Raw genomic sequence first — 19,669 nt, 5'->3', positions numbered from 1 at the left:
TACTAGCCACTACCGATCCCTTTTCGTTTGTCTGTTGGTTTTGTCTGATTGGTTTCACCTGTGTGTAGTTTAGTTAATTAGTGTCTGTATATGTAGTAGGTTGTCCCGCCCTTGTTTTGTGCGGGATTGTTTTGTCTTCATGTCATGTTTGTGGAGTACTTGTGGTTTTTATTCTCTGGTCATTTTTATGTTCCTGTGTTGGATCATTCACCCGGTGTGTTGGGTTGACCGTCGTTTGTACATCGGAGAATAAACTGTCTATTACTGTACCTGCTCTCTGCGCCTGATTCCACTCACCTTAGTACTTCGTGACACCATGGCAAAATGTGTAGAAAAGCATGAGATTAGCTGTAAAACTACACATTTCTCTCTGCCCCAAGGCACCATGGCAAAATGTGTAATGGCAACATTTTCTCTCAGCCTCATGTCAAAATGTTACTTGTCACTTTAAACAATGCCGCTTCAAATAAATCCACTTTAATAATGTTTACATATCTTACATTACTCATATGATATGTATATACTGTATTTTATACCGTCTATTTAATCTTGCCTATGCCGTTCAGCCATCGCTCACCCATATACTTATATGTACATATTCTCATTCACCCCTTTAGATTTGTGTGTATTAGGTAGTTGTTGGAGAATTGTTAGATTACATGTTAGATATTACTGCACTGTCGGAACTAGAAGCACAAGCATTTCGCTACACTCACATTAACATCTGCTAACCATGTGTATGTGACCAATAACATTTGATTTGATTTCATGTGTAGAATAGCGTGAAATTAGCTATAAAACTGCACATCTTTCTATTTTCCCCATGGCAAAATGTGTAGAATTTCAGGAAGTTAGCTGTTTTCCACCCACCCATGAAATGCCAGAAAACTATTTTTGCTTGTAAAAATGCACACCAACATCAGCTCCATTGACTGACTGACACTGGTCCATTTAGCTAGATAATAAGTTCTGTTACCTGTGAATTCTATGAAGGAACAACAGTTAACTTCAGCCAAACAGGGCATTCATTTTGAAAGCAGATCAACGTCAAGTCAAACTATTGTTTGTTCAGTGGTCTTTACTGCCAATGTCCAAATTGGTATCTATTACTGTACAGTAAAAGGACAACTTAACAGAAAAAGTTAGTATTGTTTTAATGAGTCCGCCAAGATTATTTTGATTAAATGTTTGACCCAACATGTTAGGATATTTATATTGCTTAAAATATGTTATATTTGTTCTGATTAAGTTACTCTGAAATTCAAATCAGAATTAATATTATAGACAGATAAATTAGCAATAATGTGCAAGAGGATACAGTCGCACAGCATATTTACTCATTACATTTGAATGGCTGACCCCTTTCTCCTTAGACACCTGAGGCTGTCTCTAACACACATAATGTAATACCAAAGCTAGTGGCTATTGTGCTGGTCCATTTAGATGGATTTATTCATGTTTGCTGAGCAACGTTTGACTATATCACTGCAGCCTCCTAATCAGGATGTGCGATGAATGCTGAAGATCCTCTTGTGTTTTCCCAGTGAGGTTGTTTGTTCTTTGCTGTTTTCATCCTTTAGGGTTTCATTGACTCAAGCCTTCCTCACCATCCTTTGACAATGGTAGAGGGGATATGTTGTGTTGCATGCATACATCCAGAATGATCAATAGGTTTACATGTTTTGCTTGGCATGCTTTCTAATTTGGTTCAGAAGGAAAAAGAATTAGACTTGCTCCTGTGCACACATTATCTCCACAAGCCGAAACACCAGCATCTGTATCTTAATATTTATTTTCTCAATTTCTCCCTCTCCTCTTTTCAAGTCAGTGTGTATCGTGTGCAGCAGTGATTATAGTCTAAAGGTTTCCCCACTTACCTTGGCATGAACAATGAGTTCTCCCTGAATAGGTGGTATTCACATGGTTAGACTTTAATGGCCTTCCAAGGTGATATGTTGAGGGGGGAGGGTTGAATCTCTTCCGCACAACCAGAGCCTGAAACACATAGAAATGATGCGTTGTCTGTGGCTGTGCCTGGATAATGAAGGCCTCCTTATCTTAATCTGCCAATGCAGATGGTGAGAATAACCTGCATCACAGAGACAGTGCTGTGAAAAGGAATAATGAGACATAGAAAATAATATTTGCACCAAATTAAGAATTTGGTTAATGGGTTTTTGGTTTGGCAAAAAGTAATTTTAGTCATTATGGGATATATAATATGCCAGTTGTATTGATTTGTTGGTAAATGCAGGGACAGAAACCATCAAAATCAATATGCATGACTCTAAAATGTCAGTTTTGCAGAGTATGTGGTAATTCTGTACAGCTTTTCACAATTTCACAAATATGTTTTTATGTCTTTAATTTAAACGTATTTAAACAGGGAAATCCCATTGACGACAACGGCCTCTTTTACAAGGGAGTAAATAAAATAATGTTCGATTTTGATAAAGGGACCGTGCAGTCTTCAAACTGTTAGCACTTATTTACTGACCAAACTGGCATCACCAAAACTCTTTCAGCATTTGTAGATAATTATATAAAGACGATTAAATCCCCCCAAATCTTGACTGCTGTTCATGAGGCTCTTAATGTGCTTTGGGTAATTGAACATGTCCAGAGATGTTTTATGTACGATGTGTTTTACCACAATATCATCAGCTTGGCAGTGTTTACATACAGTAATAACAAGTTCTGTCATTCAGGGACTCCATGAATTCACAGGCAGTTTGGATTTATCATAATCTGCTTTCCCTTGGACCACATTTGTATAGAAAACACAAGATTTCCTTTTTCTGTAATTGCCTCTCTTAATTCCATGCACCCCATCAAGCCAAGATTGGAAATATCCAGATTTTTGGGACATCTTGGGACTCAGACAGTAAAGATTTGGGGGAGCTTGAGATTTTATGTTGGGACTTGAATGGTGAAAATAACTAGTTTGAAACTGAAGCGGAGTGGGCTGCATGGACATGATAAAAAGTAAGAAATTAAACATCTTAGTTTTAACCCAGCTTGCAAAGATAGATGGAGTCTCTGCTTTTCTGGTGTAACATTGACAGCACTTAGCTACTGTGGTAATCTCCAACACATTGTATGAGCAGAGTGCCCTTGAGGGTTATACTCGGGATGGGGTTGGGGGGACAGTTAGTGGGTGACATTAAATGAAAACTTACATCCTCTTCCTAGTTTTTGCTGTGTGGCCGCCCTGGCACACAAGCAGGAGAAGAGAACAGACAGCAGTGGATGAATGTTTCGTTTTTTCCAGAAATGTTAATGAATATACACCATAGCTAGCCAAATGGGTAAAGTGAGGATCATCCAATGAATACTAAAAAGCTATTTTGTTCTCTAATGTTGTTCTGCAAAGTTGCATGTAGCACAGCTGGTAATTCTCTAAGCATTGTATATTCCCTTGAATAGTTTCAACAAGCAGAACAGTGCTGATGATGGTGAAATTTGCTTTTTTAAACTTTCACTCCTGATTCTAAAAACATTTGTTGATGTGCTACACATATACTATGGAGCCAGATTTGCCGTGCCCTCCCTGACAGCCTAGAATCATCTTCAAGTGGGAAGAAAATGGTTTGATTTTCTTTCTAATTCATCTGCTATAGTGTTACCTGGGCTAGGTTCCAAGGCTTCCCAATTTTCTGTTGCCTATCTCTCTTTTACCCCACACCTGTTAGTCTCACACTGACGTGAACGTAATGAGATAAACAACAACAACAATCATAGAACGGACTGAAACAATCAGAGGCAATTTGATGAGAAGAGGCCATCTGCTGTATGTATTATCTCTATTGAAAAAGCACATTTTTTTTGGCTTCGCAAGATTTGGAGAGATTCATGAAATATGTATATTTTTCATATAATTCTTTCCAGTTTTGAAGGGTTACTTTTCCCTCAACGCGAAGGTAACATGGAGGGAGCTGTTTCAATCAAACTTAGTAAATGATTGAGTGTTCTTTTCCAGAGGAACGTCAATTGGGGGATAATGATACAAACTTTCACATTTTGGAAAGGGTTGCAGAAGGCTAACATTTCCCTTTGAATAAGATACAGATTAAAGTGTAGTCCAGTTTCTGTCATTTATGGCGTGATTTGGTGTTCATTACACACATTGTGCAAACATTCTTTCAAGTTATATGAGAGCCCTCCACTGATGGATAGGAAAGGTTTACACAACAAGTACATTTTACAATGAAACTGAAATTTAGTACGGTATACAGCAACCGCTAACCATGTATCAGAAGTGTCTGTAAAATTACCTGTTTGTCTTTCAGTCTGTAAAAAGGGTGATTGGGGGTGTCTGTCATAGTCTTATCAAAATAATGATAGACTCTTAGGTGAAGTATACCTTTTGAAGTATACATCTTTGATGTGATTGCTGCACTACCTCACATTGAGAAGATGAGTGTTGTGCTGTGAGTTGTGCGGAGGTTAGATCAGGGTTCAGGAACATTGTCACAGCTCTATTCTCCCCTGGGAAATTGGCTGACCCTGATGGCTTCTGCAACAGCTCTTCCTGCATTAAACTGGCCTTTTGTTGCCTTGATCCACTATCACACGATCTATCTTAACACCCTATACCTTCATCTAGTCAATAATTAATTTCATATCCGGGGAACCAGGGTGTTTGTGTGTTGAGTTGTTGTGTTTCCTCCGAGCTACATCCTCATATAATTTAGTGGTGACACTATCTCCTAAGTTTACCACCTTTAGAAAATTGGAGGCAGTGATGTGGAAGAAGTGGCTGCCTTCCATTCAGCTGTCCATCAAATGGTCTGGCGTCTGGGGCTTTAACTTTTCATGGGAGATTCTCTGGGCTCAAAGTGGAACTGGGTTCTTCACCGGTCCACCCGAACCCGAATTCCCAAGATATGGGACCCAAGTGGGTATGGCTTCAAAATTCAAACTTTTTCCCCAAGGTCCTGGTCGGGTTCTGTTTGATTGTCATCTGGTCTCGGGTTTATGTAACAACAGGTGATAGCTCAGTGACTTTCAACGTGGCACCGTCATAGGATGCCACCTTTCCAACAAGTCAGTTCGTAAAATGTATACCCTGCTAGAGCTGCTGTTATTGTGAAGTGGAAACATATAGGAGCAAAAATGGCTCAGCCGCAAAGTGGTAGGCCACACAAGCTCACAGAACAGGACCTTGTGTAAAAATCGTCTGTTCGTCGGGAGCTTCATTAAATGGGTTTCCATGGCCGAGCAGCCACAAACAAGCTTAAGATCTGGAGTGATGAATCACGCTTCACCATCTGGCAGTTCGATGGACAATTGTGGGTTTGGCGGATGTCAGGAGAATGCTACCTGCCCCAATGCATAGTGCCACCTCTAAAGTTTGGTGGAGGAGGAATAATGGTCCGGGGCTGTGTTTCATGGTTCGGGCTAGGCCCCTTAGTTCCAGTGAAAGGAAATCTTAACGATACATAGTAAAATGACATTATAGACAATTCTGTGCTTCCAACTTTGTGGCAACAGTTTGGGGAAGGCCCTTTCATGTTTCAGCATGACAATGCCTCCGTGCACAAAGTCAGGTCTGTACAGAAATGGTTTGTTGAGATCGGTGTGGAAGAACTTAACTGGCCTGCACAGATCCCTGACCTCAACCCCATCAAGCACCTTTGGGATGAATTGGAACACCAGGCCTAATAGCCCAACATCAGTGCCCGACCTCACTAATACTTTTGTGGCTAAATGGAAGCAAGTCCCCGCAGCAACCAACATCTAGTGGAAAGCCTTCCCTGAAGAGTGGAGTCTGTTATAGCAGCAAGGGCTGGACCAACTCCATATTAATGCCCATGATTTTGGAATGAGATGTTCGTTGAGCAGGTGTCCACATACTTTTGGTCATGTAGTGTATCTACATGACTTTCCTTGTCTACTGCCATGTAATTTTCTATCCAATCAGGAATAGTATAGAGAGGCCAACAGATTTCTGTTTGAGGAAATGAAATCAGCTCTCTGTGACAGAGAAAAAAAAAACTGAGCAAAGAAACATTGTACCAGCCTTCCAATCTGCCACACGTTGTCAGATGCTTAAACAGAAGAATTAAAGTGGTTGTATCAATTGCAGTTAAAAGTCAGATTTTACTTGCTTGGTGTGATGGGGCATGTACCGTGACTCTATAACTCAATCTCTGCAGATTTCACCCTTGCTTAATTTCCTTAATCGTAAAGCAGCATGTCTGCCAACACACTCCCCTTGGAGAAATGGTTATCACATCCCTGCACCAAATCTGCATTTCATTTATTTTCATTGTGCTGCAGTTCACTCTCAAAATGCTCATGTTATGTGTCAGGTTTAGCATTCTGGTAACAGTTACCTGCAAATGCAAGTATCTATCATATAAATCAAGGGGTATATATTTTTAGATTTTTTCTTACTGGAAATCTCATGGACTGTCGATTTAGCTTGAGAAAGATTTTTTGCTAAATGTTCATTCTCATCATAAAACAGCAGCTCTGTTTCAACAGTAACGTAAGTGCAACTATGGGAAATTGCATTATGCGAAGGTTCTTTGAAACACATTGGGAAATCTTTTTGTGAGTGAATGGTGTCAAATTGCTTTTGTGAGGCAACCTTCGTGGATCAGTTTTCGCATAGCTACCATTTGCAAGTGGAACCCTGGTGTTATGTGTCCAATGTGACTGTACAGTCAAGGAGAGTAGAGGCATATTAGCCATGTCTGGCTCAATTGATATTGCCTCCAGGCCACTCTGTTTGAGGGGTGAAATCTATTGAAGTGTGGGTGTAAAATGGACTTTGTTCAGGTAGTTACTTTGTTTTCATGCTGATAATATTCATTTAGGAGGAAGATCCAATCCTTTTCTTCTTTGCTTCCTGTTTTTTCTGCCCCTTGGATTAAGATCCAGTGAAAATGCAGGAGAAAATGAGCTCCCAACTGTCCTCTGAATACACCCGTCATTGATTTTTATGCTACCGATTAATTCCAATAGAAATATCCTGAATCTTGGTTATGTTTAGCCTTCCTTTTGAAAACTGTGAGGGGGGGGGGGTAGAATTGGGGAAAGACGTAGAATTGTGTGCTTTTAATATTTCTCATTACAATCCCAAGCAAGCAATAAACTGAACATTGCACCAAAGGAAAATGGTTGACCAATCATTTCCTGAAACACAATGTCCTTGTACTAAACAACATCCCCTATTAGATCTAGAATAGTGTGGTGTCAACATTTGGTTTTCATTCCAGTAGATAAACAATGCCATAAATGGAATCTCATCTGCACCGTTAATAAAACCTAGAGGAACTGAATGAGACAAGACGTAAACACGCCATATTATGTACTTTTTGTATTGTCTATTGTAAATTTAGTATATTGTATACGTTCTACTGCTCAAGGCAGTGTTGCTTATTTATTTTTTGAAATCTCAGAATTGATGTGTTATAAACACACAAATAGGGATGCAAAGAGGTGTACAAGTTTGGATTGGATCTCAGTCAATTGTTTTCATACACACTTGTTCTGTTAATATTTTGACCGACATTTCCAGTGGTTTACTCTTCTTTCAGAATGTTCTGTTTTGGCATATTTAGTTTGACCAAAAATAATTATAGTATGCATGTTGGTTAGCCTTAGAAAAACACCTTAAAGGCCCAGCACAGACAGTTCAGTTTGTCCTGTGTTTTGTACCATATTGTACAACAGCTGATTAAACTAACACTGTAAAAGTGTGAAAACATCTGATCAGTGTTATTTCCTTACAGTTGCTGGTTGAAAATATAATCTACAAGTGACCTTCTAATCAGTTCACATGGGCGGGAATTCAGGCTTGCCTGGTGACCCTTTACTGGCTTGCCTGGTAAATTCATTAATTGACCAATAACAAAGAGTTCCAAACCTATCTGCCAATAACAGCTTGTTTTAAGTTTTCCACTCCCAACTCAGACCACTCCAAGACAGTTCTAGTAAAATTCTTGCTTGAGGAATTGTTTTATGCAAAAAAAAGAAATAATTCTCCATTTTAATGGTTCCATTACAGTACTTAATTGTTACCCAGAAATGATTTGATATTAATATAAAAACAAACGGCTGCATTGGGCATTGAAGAAAACAGAGAGTCCACCCAAGTCAAACGAGACCCCATATCGAAAGGATTTATTTTGCTGAAGCCTTGGGTTGTGTCCTCTTGTCAAGACCCACCTATCTCCTCCAGTACATTATCAAATGTTGTAATTTCCTTGGCAAGCTTGATGTTTATTGTGAGGCTGAAATTGAAAATGTTCTATAATGGAGGGAGCTTCACAGTCCTAAACCAATTCTGAATCTAAATTACTTGCTTCTTTTCAATGGCATCGACTGAAGAGTGCTTTGTGCGCCTCGTACCTAATCAACCCCCAGTGTGACCCCGGATCTGCCAGCCCTCCTGGATTAATGATAAAATCCTTGGTTCAAACAATTATTCGACCTGAAATGGCTGTCCATTTTACTCTGAAAATTAAAGAATGTGAAATTATTATTTTTTCCGGGGCTCAGCATGTTGTAGAGTAGCACTTATTCCTGATCTCTGCCCCATAAACTCTTGATTAGAAAAAAAAGGTTTGCTTTTTCATCTTCTTATTTTGTGGCGTGTGAAGTCGCAAACCGCTTGCTTGTCTTTTATACCCGATGTCAGAATGGCAAGGCACAAACAGCTCAGACTGCCTCTGAAAATGAAGAGAATATTTGCTCCTTTCTTGAACTCCTGCACCCCATATGGAAAATACAATTGTTATAATAGGTTTATAATATGCTCAAATTGAGAGTGGAACATTGTTCGCAGATAAAGAATTATGCCAAGCAGATACGGTACAATTCAATAGATTTTGATGGTATTTGGTAAGAGAATGGTAAGCTGGTGTTAAACAAAATATGTTTTTATTATTCACTCCTCGTACAGCCTAATAATTATAATTGATATCCTAATGCAGGTGTATTCAACTGAACTAGCCCAGAGTTATCAGATGAGATTAGAAGAGACACATACCTACTAATATCAATGTTCATTTCTGTGGGGGACTGTTTGTTGGTGTTGGAGAGGCTGAAGCTCTGTCATTCCTATTGAATCCTGTTAGATGAAGGCAACAGAGGAAGGATGCTACATGGTGTTATGTAAGCTGTATTTTCAAATAAGCTCCTGTGTTTTTGCTCCCTCTACCTAACACCAGAAGGGGGCACTCTGTCATGTGGCTGCCAGAGCCGTTCCTCCAACCCCCTCAGATAGCAGACCAGGAAGGAGTGATGGGCTGGGGATTTGATCAGTAACTACTGGCCGTTTGTCACCATTAGAGAACATAGCAAATGGGTTTGATATGGCTATTAGGTATAACCATAACAGTTGTGATTATATTGTGTGGGCATGGCTGTGTGCTGGCTTTATATCTCCCCTGAGACTACTCAAGTCAGATCATGTTGTCAGTGGTATATCACATCTCTATGAAGACACCGGGAATGGGTTATTCTACAAAAATAGCAATATAGATAGTTTTAATGATATTGACATTTAACTTATTTCTTGATGTGTACATATTGGACTTAATTTGATATTGTAATATTACCCCCAATTTCTTTAGATTACAATGAAAATCAAACTTTTAAAACTTGTTGGGTATGATTTGATTTGGGTTGTACATGCAAAAGGTACCATTTTCCAACACAAAGCGTTAGTCAAAGGTGCTGGGAGAAATGTGTTCAGGGCTCAGACACTGTTCAGGGTTTCTAGGAAGAAAGCAATGGAAATGTATTACCATGGAAACAGGTTCAGTATCATTCATGCTGGGCAAATTAGTAATGATGTTCGCCTCCTACAGATGTTGTCTGTTTGACTATTGACAAGAAGAAAAAGTTCTTGTGACATTTTTGCAAAAATGGAATTGCATTTTTCTGAATTGATTAGGCTACTTTCCAGCTTTAAAAAAAGAAAAACCCAGTAAGATACAGTATGCTGAAAATTGAAATGCTGAAAGCATTGACACGTACTAAGATAATTCATGTCATATTTAGGACCGCATGAATCATTCAAGTCATCAAAAGCAAATACAATATGGTTGTGTACCATAGCTATACCTCAACAGCTCTTGGTACAGTATATGATGTTGGCAAACACATAAACACTTACTGTAGCTTGAAAGGGGTCCACTAAAACACATACAAGTTTGCAGAATCACATTCCATAGTTAATTATTTTTTATTCATATGCCAGGCCACTCAAAAGTCTCCTTAAAATCGACTCTTTTGTTGAATCCAACACATAAGAATAATAAATTCGGATTTTCGACTGAATTGTGTACACCATAAGATTATGCATTGCAGCATGAATTTTCTAGCATGAATGAAAATACGACCTCATTTCTTAAACTGTATCTCTAACACACTGTCTGTCATCTGTAAGTATGAAGCAATGCATTTCCTAAAGTATGTATTATTAAAATATCCCTAAGAACTGGCCAGATAGATTCCATGGCACATTTTCAGATAATTACCCTCAGAGATTGATTATTCTAACCAGGACCATTTCCTTACCTGCACAGAAATCCAGTAAGAGGATTATTCTAAGCTATCACCTTCAGCTCTCCTATGTTCCTTTGACTATTGACTTGTTGATCTGAAAGCTACAGTATGACGATAAATGTAGAGCTTCAGGGAGACTTTTCTCTCTGCTTTGAACCTTGATTAAAGTCCAGAGGGTTCATACTTCCATTCAGACAGATAAAGGACCATATTTGAGCTCAAACATAAATAAGAACTGCAGAGAAATCAGTGACTGAAAATGGAGACATCAATATAGAGTTGAAACAGTTCTGCCCAGTGGCCGTAATATGTGACCATAATATGAAGAATAATAGTCATGGGAATCTCAAATTGTATTAAAATATTTTCGTAAAGCCATGGTTGCCTCTAACTTGCATTCGGTCAGTAACGTTAAAGGCGTCATAAGTCAGTCACGTAACCAGAAGGCAGTTCCTTCATTATGCATGTTAGACAATGGCATGTTCATGGCTGCACTAATTATCATTCTGAGAATGTACCAATTTGTTGCATTCAAACTGACAGTCAGCCTTGGGCCCTGAAAGGGGCAGTACACCAACCATTGCAGTCAAGTAAGAAGGGGCCCTTTCATTCAGGGTAGTGGGACAGGAATGACCCTGTCGTCGCATATGTGGGCAAGGAAAGGGCAGCGTGCCAGCATCACCAGTCTGCTCCCAAGCTTCATCACTCAGGCCATTAATCCACCGTTGGGCTGTGACTTCAGTGGATGTCACGCTGGGCCGCCAAAATAACCGCCACTGTTGCTAGGATTCGGAAATGCTGGCCTCGTGAATATTTCAATTTTGTAGGTTTAACCCCCGCTCTCTTTTGCATCCTGCGTCTTACAGAAGCATAGGGCCCACTTATTGGTCTGTATTTGCATAAGCACTTTCTTGGAGTATTTTTGTTGTTGTTGGACAGCATTGCAATAGCGAGAGAACCTTTTACTACAGCATTCTCTCATCATGCTGCAAAAAGCTGACTGTCACTTTGTTTGTCTGTCTTTGTTGTGGTGAGTCTGTCAGAGCACAAGAACGGGAGCAGCCTGTCAAATTATGGACTTTCTATCTTTTACTGTAGGAACAATACAGCAACATCTACCAGCTCTACAGATGTGCCTTGATGGTTCTCTTCATAACACCATGACATGACAGGAAAAGATGCTGTTGGCTGTGTGAGAGAAGTTTGTATGGCCAAGCATTTTGTGTTCCGCAGACTCATGAATGCTATCTTGTTGACCAATGCAGACCTAGAGAGATGAGGGCCATTTGTAATTTAAAAACCTGCTTCCTTCATTCATCTGCCAGAGTAAGAAGTATTGTCCTACAAATGGTCAAATATCAGTGGGGGCATGTCGTTTATATGCATCTGAATCTGTTGTGTAGCCTATAGTGTGCCAATGTCTTCAGCTTCCTGAAAGAAAATGTTGCACAAGGACAGGGAGAAATGATGCATAGCAAAAGTTTAGGTACGTGCTGTGAACATTGTCTCGAAGGTACTGACATAAAATGCCTTTGGCTCCTGAATATGTGCCTCCAACATTTGGCAAGGAGGTGACTGAAATATTATGCTTGGCACAAGACACTGAACCATTTATGAACCACAACACCACCCCCCCCCTGCCGCCCAAACTTGGGGACAAACATTTCTCTAATGAGGCCTGTCCGGGCCGGCTCTCCACTGGTAGGGAGAGCTTAGATAATGATCAGGCTGGGTCTGAATCATTGGCCTGACCTATGGCATAGTTAGAGTGCCATTAATATGCATGGGGCCTCCTGTTTGTGAGGCTGCTCTGTGAACCAGGCTTGACTGGTGGACATTGTTTTGCTCCCAAGTTTGAGAATGGTGTTTTGGCAGCAGAGAGGGTCCCCAAGCTCAACCGCCCTCCACAGGGAAGACTCATTATGACATAATTCCACATTGATCCACTATTAATAGTTCATGACATTGGCAGTAGTTTCATCCAAGTTCTTTAGACAAACTGAATGTACAGTATATGGTAAGAAACTATGCAACTGCCCATACTAAGACATCTGGTTGCAAAGTACAGTACCTACATACATTATAATCTTACAGTTGCCCTGGGATAATGGCTGTGTAATGTGCTGCTATCTATTATTTTGACATTGCATTGATATGCCAGGCTGAGTGGGTTATCTGTGCCAGGTATGGTGGCAGTTGAGTGAACACCAGCCATGTGTGTTCTGGTGGCCCAGACACATACAGTATACACACCAGTGTGTTACTGGCTTTACTTGTTTTGGTGGTCCTGGCCAGAGCACGAGTGGTTAATATGGACAAATAGGTGGCAGGGAGACTGGGGGATTATGGTGGTGGGGGGCTTGGTTTAAGGTCACAGACTTGGCTTCGGGACTGAATGAGAATGTCTGTGGTTGGGTTGTGGGGCCAGAGGGGAGAGGAGATGACACATCAAGATTGTCTTTGTCAGTCACAGACCCTCTTTCTCTTCTTCCCACCTCCAGTGGTTGCGAAGGGAAAATGACTCAGCTGCTGTTCCAGTAACTGTCCCAGTTTACCAGATTCTCAGGACCACTTGGGCAATTCCACGGTAACAGAGTGACTCTAACACTCACTTTTTCAATTTAAAATATATGCCAAGCAAGATTAAGTCATGCGTCCCCTGAAACATGACCCCCGTGCTTCTTAACACCCGCCCGCTTAACCCAGAAGCCAGCCGCACCAATCTCTCGGGGGAAACACAGTTCAACTGACGACCGGGGTCAGTCTGCAGGCGCCTGGCCCGCCACAAGGAGTCGCTAGAGCACGATAAGCTAAGTAAAGCCCCCCCCCCGCCAAAACCCTCCTATTCTAATGAGCTCCACCACCATTCAAGACAACGTTTGGCTGGTCCAGACCGGAACAAATCTGTACCAATCATAGACATCTATGTTTCACACGTTTGGGCAGTACAGTAGAGTACAGTACAGTAGGGCGCAGTACAGTAAAGTAAAGACAAGAAGAGTATTGTTAAGTACAATACAGAACAGTACAATACAGTAGAGCACAGTACAATATAGTAAAGAAAAGTAATGTAGGGTATAGTTCACTACAGTACAGTAAAGTACAGTACAGTCGTGTAGAGTATATTACATTATACTGTACTCTACACATGTTGGCTCTTCTGCAGCACTCCATCACTCTCCTTCTTGGTCAAATAACCCTTACACAGCCTGGAGGTGGGTTGGGTCATTGTCCTGTTGAAAAACAAATGATAGTCCCACTAAGCACAAACCAGATGGATGACGTATCGTTAGAGAATGCTGTGGTAGTCGTGCTGGTTAAGTGTGCCTTGAATTCTAAATAAATTCCAGACAGTGTCACCAGCAAAGCACCCCCACACCATCACACCTCCACCTCCATACTTCATGATGGGAACCACACATGCGAAAATCATCCATTCACCTACTCTGTGTCTCAGAAAGACAGCATTTGGAACCAAAAATCTCAAATTTGGACTCATCAGACAAAAGGACAGATTTCCACCGGTCTAATGTCAATTGCTTGTGTTTCTTGGCCCAAGCAAGTCTCTTCTTATTATTGGTGTCCTTTACTAATGGTTTCTTTGCAGCAATTCGACAGTGAAGAACTGATTCACACAGCTGATGTTGAGATGTGTCTGTTATTTGAACTCTGTGAAGCATTTATTTGGGCAAATTTTGAGGTGCTGGTAACTCTAATGAACTTATCCTCTGCAGTGGAGGTAACTCTGGGTCTTCCTTTCCTGTGGCGGTCCTCGTGAGAGACAGTTTCATCATAGCGCTTGATGGTTTTTGCGACTGCACTTGAAGAAACTTTCAAAGTTCTTGAAATTTTCCGCATTGACTCACATTCATGTCTTAAAGTAATGATGGACTGTTATTTCTCTTTGCTTTTTTGAGCTCTTCTTTCCATAATATGGAATCTGTTATCTTCTGTATACCACCCCTACCTTAGGGGCTGTCATTGTAAATACGAATTTGTTCTTAACTGACTTGCCTAGTTAATTGAAGGTTACATTTAAAAATGTACCTTGTCACAACACCACTGATTGGCTCAAATGCATTAAGAAATAAAACAATTCCACAAATGAACTTTTAACACGGAAGAGCCGTTAATTGAAATGCATTCCAGGTGACTACCTCATGAAGCTGGTTGAGAGAATGCCAAGAGTGTTCAAAGCTGTCATCAAGGCAAAGGGTGGCAACTTATACCTTCTAAGACTTTTTCCACCTGTGTGACCAGAAATCAAAGCCTTTGCTTATTTCTTTGATTATACAGTGCATTCGGAAAGGTTTCAGACCCCTTCACTTTTTCCACATTTTGCTACATTGCAGCCTTATTCTAAAATGGATTAAAGAAATGTTTTTCCTCATCAATCTACACACAATACCCTGTAAGGACAAAGCGAAACAGGTTTTAAAATCAGCAAATGTATAAAAATAAAAACAAATACGTTATTTCCATAAGTATTCAGACACTTTGCTATGAGACTGGAAATTGAGCTCAGGTGCACTCTGTTTCCATTCATCATCCTTGAGATGTTTCTACAACTTGGTTGGAGTTAAAGTAAGTGACCTGGATCCCCAAAACAAGTAAAGCCAGTAACACACTAGTGTGTATACTGTATGCGTCTGGGCCACCAGATCACATGACTGGTGTTCACCCTTTACTTCAACATGATTGTGTTTTGACCTATTTCTAATACCTTCTAAGACTTTTTCCATCTGTGTGACCAGAAATCAAAGCCTTGGCTTATTCCAAATTTTTAGGATGAAAAATGAAAAACATACACAGTGCATTCGGAAAGGATTCAGACCCCTTCACTTTTTCCACATTTTGTTACATTACAGCCTTATTCTAAAATGGATTAAATAAATGTTTTTCCTCATCAATCTATACACAATACCACGTATGGACAAAGTGAAAATAGGTTTTTAAATTATAACATTTATTAAATAAAAAGGAAAAGGCACATGACCGTCCATTTGGAGTTTGCCAAAAGATACCTAAAAGACACTCTGGTCTGATGAAACCAAGATTTAACTATTTGGCCTGAATGCCCGTCTTTATGTCTGGAGGAAACCTGGCACCATCTCTACGGTGAAACATGGTGGTGGTAGCATCGTGCTGTGGGGATGGTTTTCAGCAGCATGGACTGGGAGACTGGTCAGGATTGAGGGAAAGATGAATGGAGAAAACTGCAGAGAGATTCTTGATGGAAACCTGCTCCAGAGTGCTCAGGACCTCAGACTGGGATGACGGTTCACCTATCAACAGGACAATGACCCTAAGCACACAGCCAAGACAACACAGGAGTGGCTTGGGGACAACTCTCTGAATGTCTTTGAGTGGCTCAGCCAGAGCCCGGACTTGAACCCAATCGAACATCTCTTTAAAATACCAGAAAATAGCTGCTTAGGGATGCTCCCCATCCAACCTGACAGAGCTTGAGAGGATCTGCAGAGAATAATAGGGGAAACTCCCCAAATAGGTGTGCCAAGCTTTTAGCGTCATACCCAATAAGACTTGAGGCTGTAATCGCTGTTCTTCAACAAAGTACTGAGTAAAGGGTCTGAATACTTGTGAAAATATATATATTTTTTTCAAAAATGTCTAAAAACATATTTGTGACCAACTGGCTCGATGCTGTCTTTTGTAGCAACATTTTAAATGTTTGTTTTTTTACATTGGATAAAGGTAGAGAAAGAGCTAGAAAATGGTATATCATACACTATAGTTGAGGAACCATGGGAAAGTAATTCTGCTTTGAAAGTTGATAAAATTGTAACCTCACTTTTGAGAAAATTGCCTTTGAATATTTTGGTACACCCTCTGGAGAGCTCTTCTTTATCTTCACCCATTCACCATCATTCACACCCTCTTAAGCTATAGCCCCACCTGTAAGCTCAAAGCGTTGTCAGATTGTTCGTTCGTAAATTCAAAGCATTTCACTCTCGGAGCATTCACAGCGTATACTAGATGCTCTGGTCGAGGAGTAGTGTTGATCTGATCGCTCTGTCCTGACAACAGCAGTCAAGCAACCAAGCTAACTGGCTAACGTTGGTTAGCTTGCTAGCTACTTCCAGACAGAAATGAAAGAACAGATCACTCTGACCATTTTATTCACCCTAACAGAGCTGGTTGGGCTGTTTTTATTTTATGCAGAGCATTAGTGACTGCAACTGTGCTGCTGGCAACATTTTTTAATGCTTTTTTTGCCAACATTTACTAACACCGTTCATATTCAACAGGTGTTGAGCATTCGTAAATTCGTCAGTTATTCTGCTTTTTGACACACTCAGATGAGAGTGCTCTGAAATCGGATAGATAGCCAGAGCGAATTTACCAGCTACGTCTGTCAACAGTTGTTGCAGTGATATCATTAGCGTTCTATTGAAGTGGTTACTTGCATAATGGAGTCTTTTGTTAAGACATGTAGAAAATGTACAAAAAAATGTACAAAATTAGAAACGTGTAATATTTGAAAATGGAGCTATCTAGACTATTTTACCCATATACATGGATGGATGCTTCTCCACGGATGCAATGCTTGCCCTTAGTTTGAAGATGTAATCCAGAGACAGGTGTTTTCTCCATCTCCTTAGCTATCATACTCTAATTCCACTGATTTCAAAACTCGATCTCTTGGCATGTCCAGCCCACTCATTATCTCAGCCAATCATGGATAGCGGGAAGGTTGATGTTTTTTTCAGTGGCTAGACCAACTAGGCTCATAATTTAACAATTTTATTTGTATTTACAGATGTCATACAAGTTTGTTAATAAGGTGCATGTAAGTTCATATGTTCCAGAAGGCATGTCTGCCAAAAAACACATTTTGATAAAAAAATATGAAGTTTATTTTCAAATGGCTCTCCTGTGAAGTAGTGACGCGCGACATGCACCTAGTTTCCTGAAACAAGTCACATTTTTGCTTTGTCATTATAGGGTATTGTTTGTAGATTAATACGGGGGGGAAAACTATTAGATCAATTTTAAAATAAGGCTGTAACATAACAAAATGTGGAAAAAGTGAAGGGGACTGAATACTTTCCGAGTGCAATGTATACTGTATGCCTTCATTTCCCAAATATATAGACTCTTAGCTTTCATTTAACACCAAATTTGACATGCTCCTATAAACTTTACATGTTGGTGCTCATGGGTCCTTGGAAATGGAAATGCCCACTTGTATCTTTGGGTGTCAGAGCCCAAATAATTGCATCATATAACTGTCCTGAGATGGTTTGGATGACCAGTGATGTTTGACTCATTGTAGATGCATTTTAATGGAAAGACTAGTATTCCTGCTTAAATTAGTTACATTTAGAGCCAAGTTGTGGTGAGGCAAATATGAACTCAGTGGTGTCAGAGATGAACCAACACTATTGTTTCTAATGCACATTAGTATGAGGCAGAGCAGCCATTGACATTATATGACTGTGATGTGTTTGGAGTAAGGGAAAGCACATGCTGAGGACTATGAGTATTTGACTAATTCTGTATTTTCATTTTTCACACATCAAACATTCGGCTAGTATCCGGAACATGAACCACAGCACTTTGGCCTGGAACAACCGTTCAACGATGAGTTTGGCACCGTTTGGCAATATGCTACTTGAACAATGTGTTCACATTTAGATTTTGGAGCAAAAAGGTTTGTTAGAGAAGTTGGAGAGGAGCCATTATTCATTGAACCATGTGGGTTTCCTGTCTGGAGATGATCCTGGTGCAAACACAGCTCCGAGGTGCACAACAACATCTCACTGGAAGTTGAAATGAAGACTACACACAGTATTACAAATATATAATTGTATGTCATGACACCTTTTTAGACATTTTTGAGATTGTGTGCTGGTTTGGTATTGTTGACTGAACATGAAAAATCTAAATGTAGACCAGAGCTGGTGTTCAATACTGGGAGAGGGAGTGTCTGTTGGAGACACAGGCCTGAGTGACTGAGTGTAATTTCGCCAGTGGGCTGCGTTTGTGTGTGGCTGGAACTTCGGCCATGGCAAGGCAGAGAAGAGTCTCGTGTCGGCAGGTGCATGCCACCAAATTACCGCCTGCAATTTGCATTTTCCTCTGCTAAGAAGCATACCATTATCATATCAAAGGGACCCCGCAGCACCATCTAGCTTGGAGAGATGTGGCAAAGCTTCAATTTGAGCAATTAATGCAAGATGAAGACACTTGTCACACGTCCCAGTTTTTGCTGCATCCAACCACGTTGTCCCTGGCTCGTGTAGATGAGCCATCTTGTTTTTGCACACGTGCACACACACAACACTGTGATAATTTGACAAACACGGGGAAGAATACCCCAACTGAAGAGTTATTTCTTTCAAGGTCATTACCAATTTTTCCATTTAAGTAGTGGATTAGATTGGAGATAGAGCATTCGTACTGTATGATACATGATTGAATGTATTTCAGCATTGTATCGGCTTAATGAAGACATATTACTGCTCAGTCACTTCTCTTATACTGGACTATAATGCATTAGTGTTCTATGATCTGCATTCTATGATCTACCCTGCACATTATATTACATTGAATAGATGTTGAGTGAATCCCTTTGTTTTAACATCGACTTCAACATCCTAAGCCACTCTAGTACAATTTGGCAGCCATTAAATCCAAAGTAGAGTTCAATCAGGGCCATAATTGTACACATTTTTCCTGTTAGATAAATCTTTTTTTCTCTCTATTTTTTCTGTTCAGGATTGTTCTGAAGCACGCCACACTTTCTTTGGGTCTAGCACTTACAAGACGGTATTAGTCACAGCTGTTCTCTGCGATTTCCATCCCTTCCTAGGCCCGGCATCTCTGCTAAGTGCCTATGAGTGGCTCTCTCCTATTCACTCAGCCTCCTGCCGGATTGCTTCCTCGTCTCTAGGACAGTCAGGTGTCCCTTACCAGCTTTTGAATAGGATTTGATGGGAGTATTTTGTTTGGATTCCTTGGCAGAGATCCTCGTTCAGGATAATATGTCTGGATAATATATGGCTCCATGTTGCGCTGCATTAAGTTTTAGTGAAGGATGAGAATATCATGTAATATTATGAGGCTATACTATGACTATTCACCCGCAATACAAGTTTACCCTTTCTTATGGATAACATAG

At 40.2% G+C, this 19,669-nt stretch overlaps 1 long non-coding RNA gene across 1 annotated transcript in view; it reads left to right on the top strand.

Annotated features, from left to right (window-relative positions):
- LOC135555126 (uncharacterized) overlaps positions 1-19,669 on the top strand; it is a 140,834-nt gene that overhangs the window by 29,373 nt on the left and 91,792 nt on the right. The gene's annotated exons all lie outside the window — the stretch shown is intronic.

This window comes from Oncorhynchus masou, chromosome 15 (genome assembly GCF_036934945.1).
Source record: "Oncorhynchus masou masou isolate Uvic2021 chromosome 15, UVic_Omas_1.1, whole genome shotgun sequence".
NCBI classification, from domain to species: domain Eukaryota; kingdom Metazoa; phylum Chordata; class Actinopteri; order Salmoniformes; family Salmonidae; genus Oncorhynchus; species Oncorhynchus masou.
This window is presented reverse-complemented; position numbering and strand designations above follow the sequence as displayed.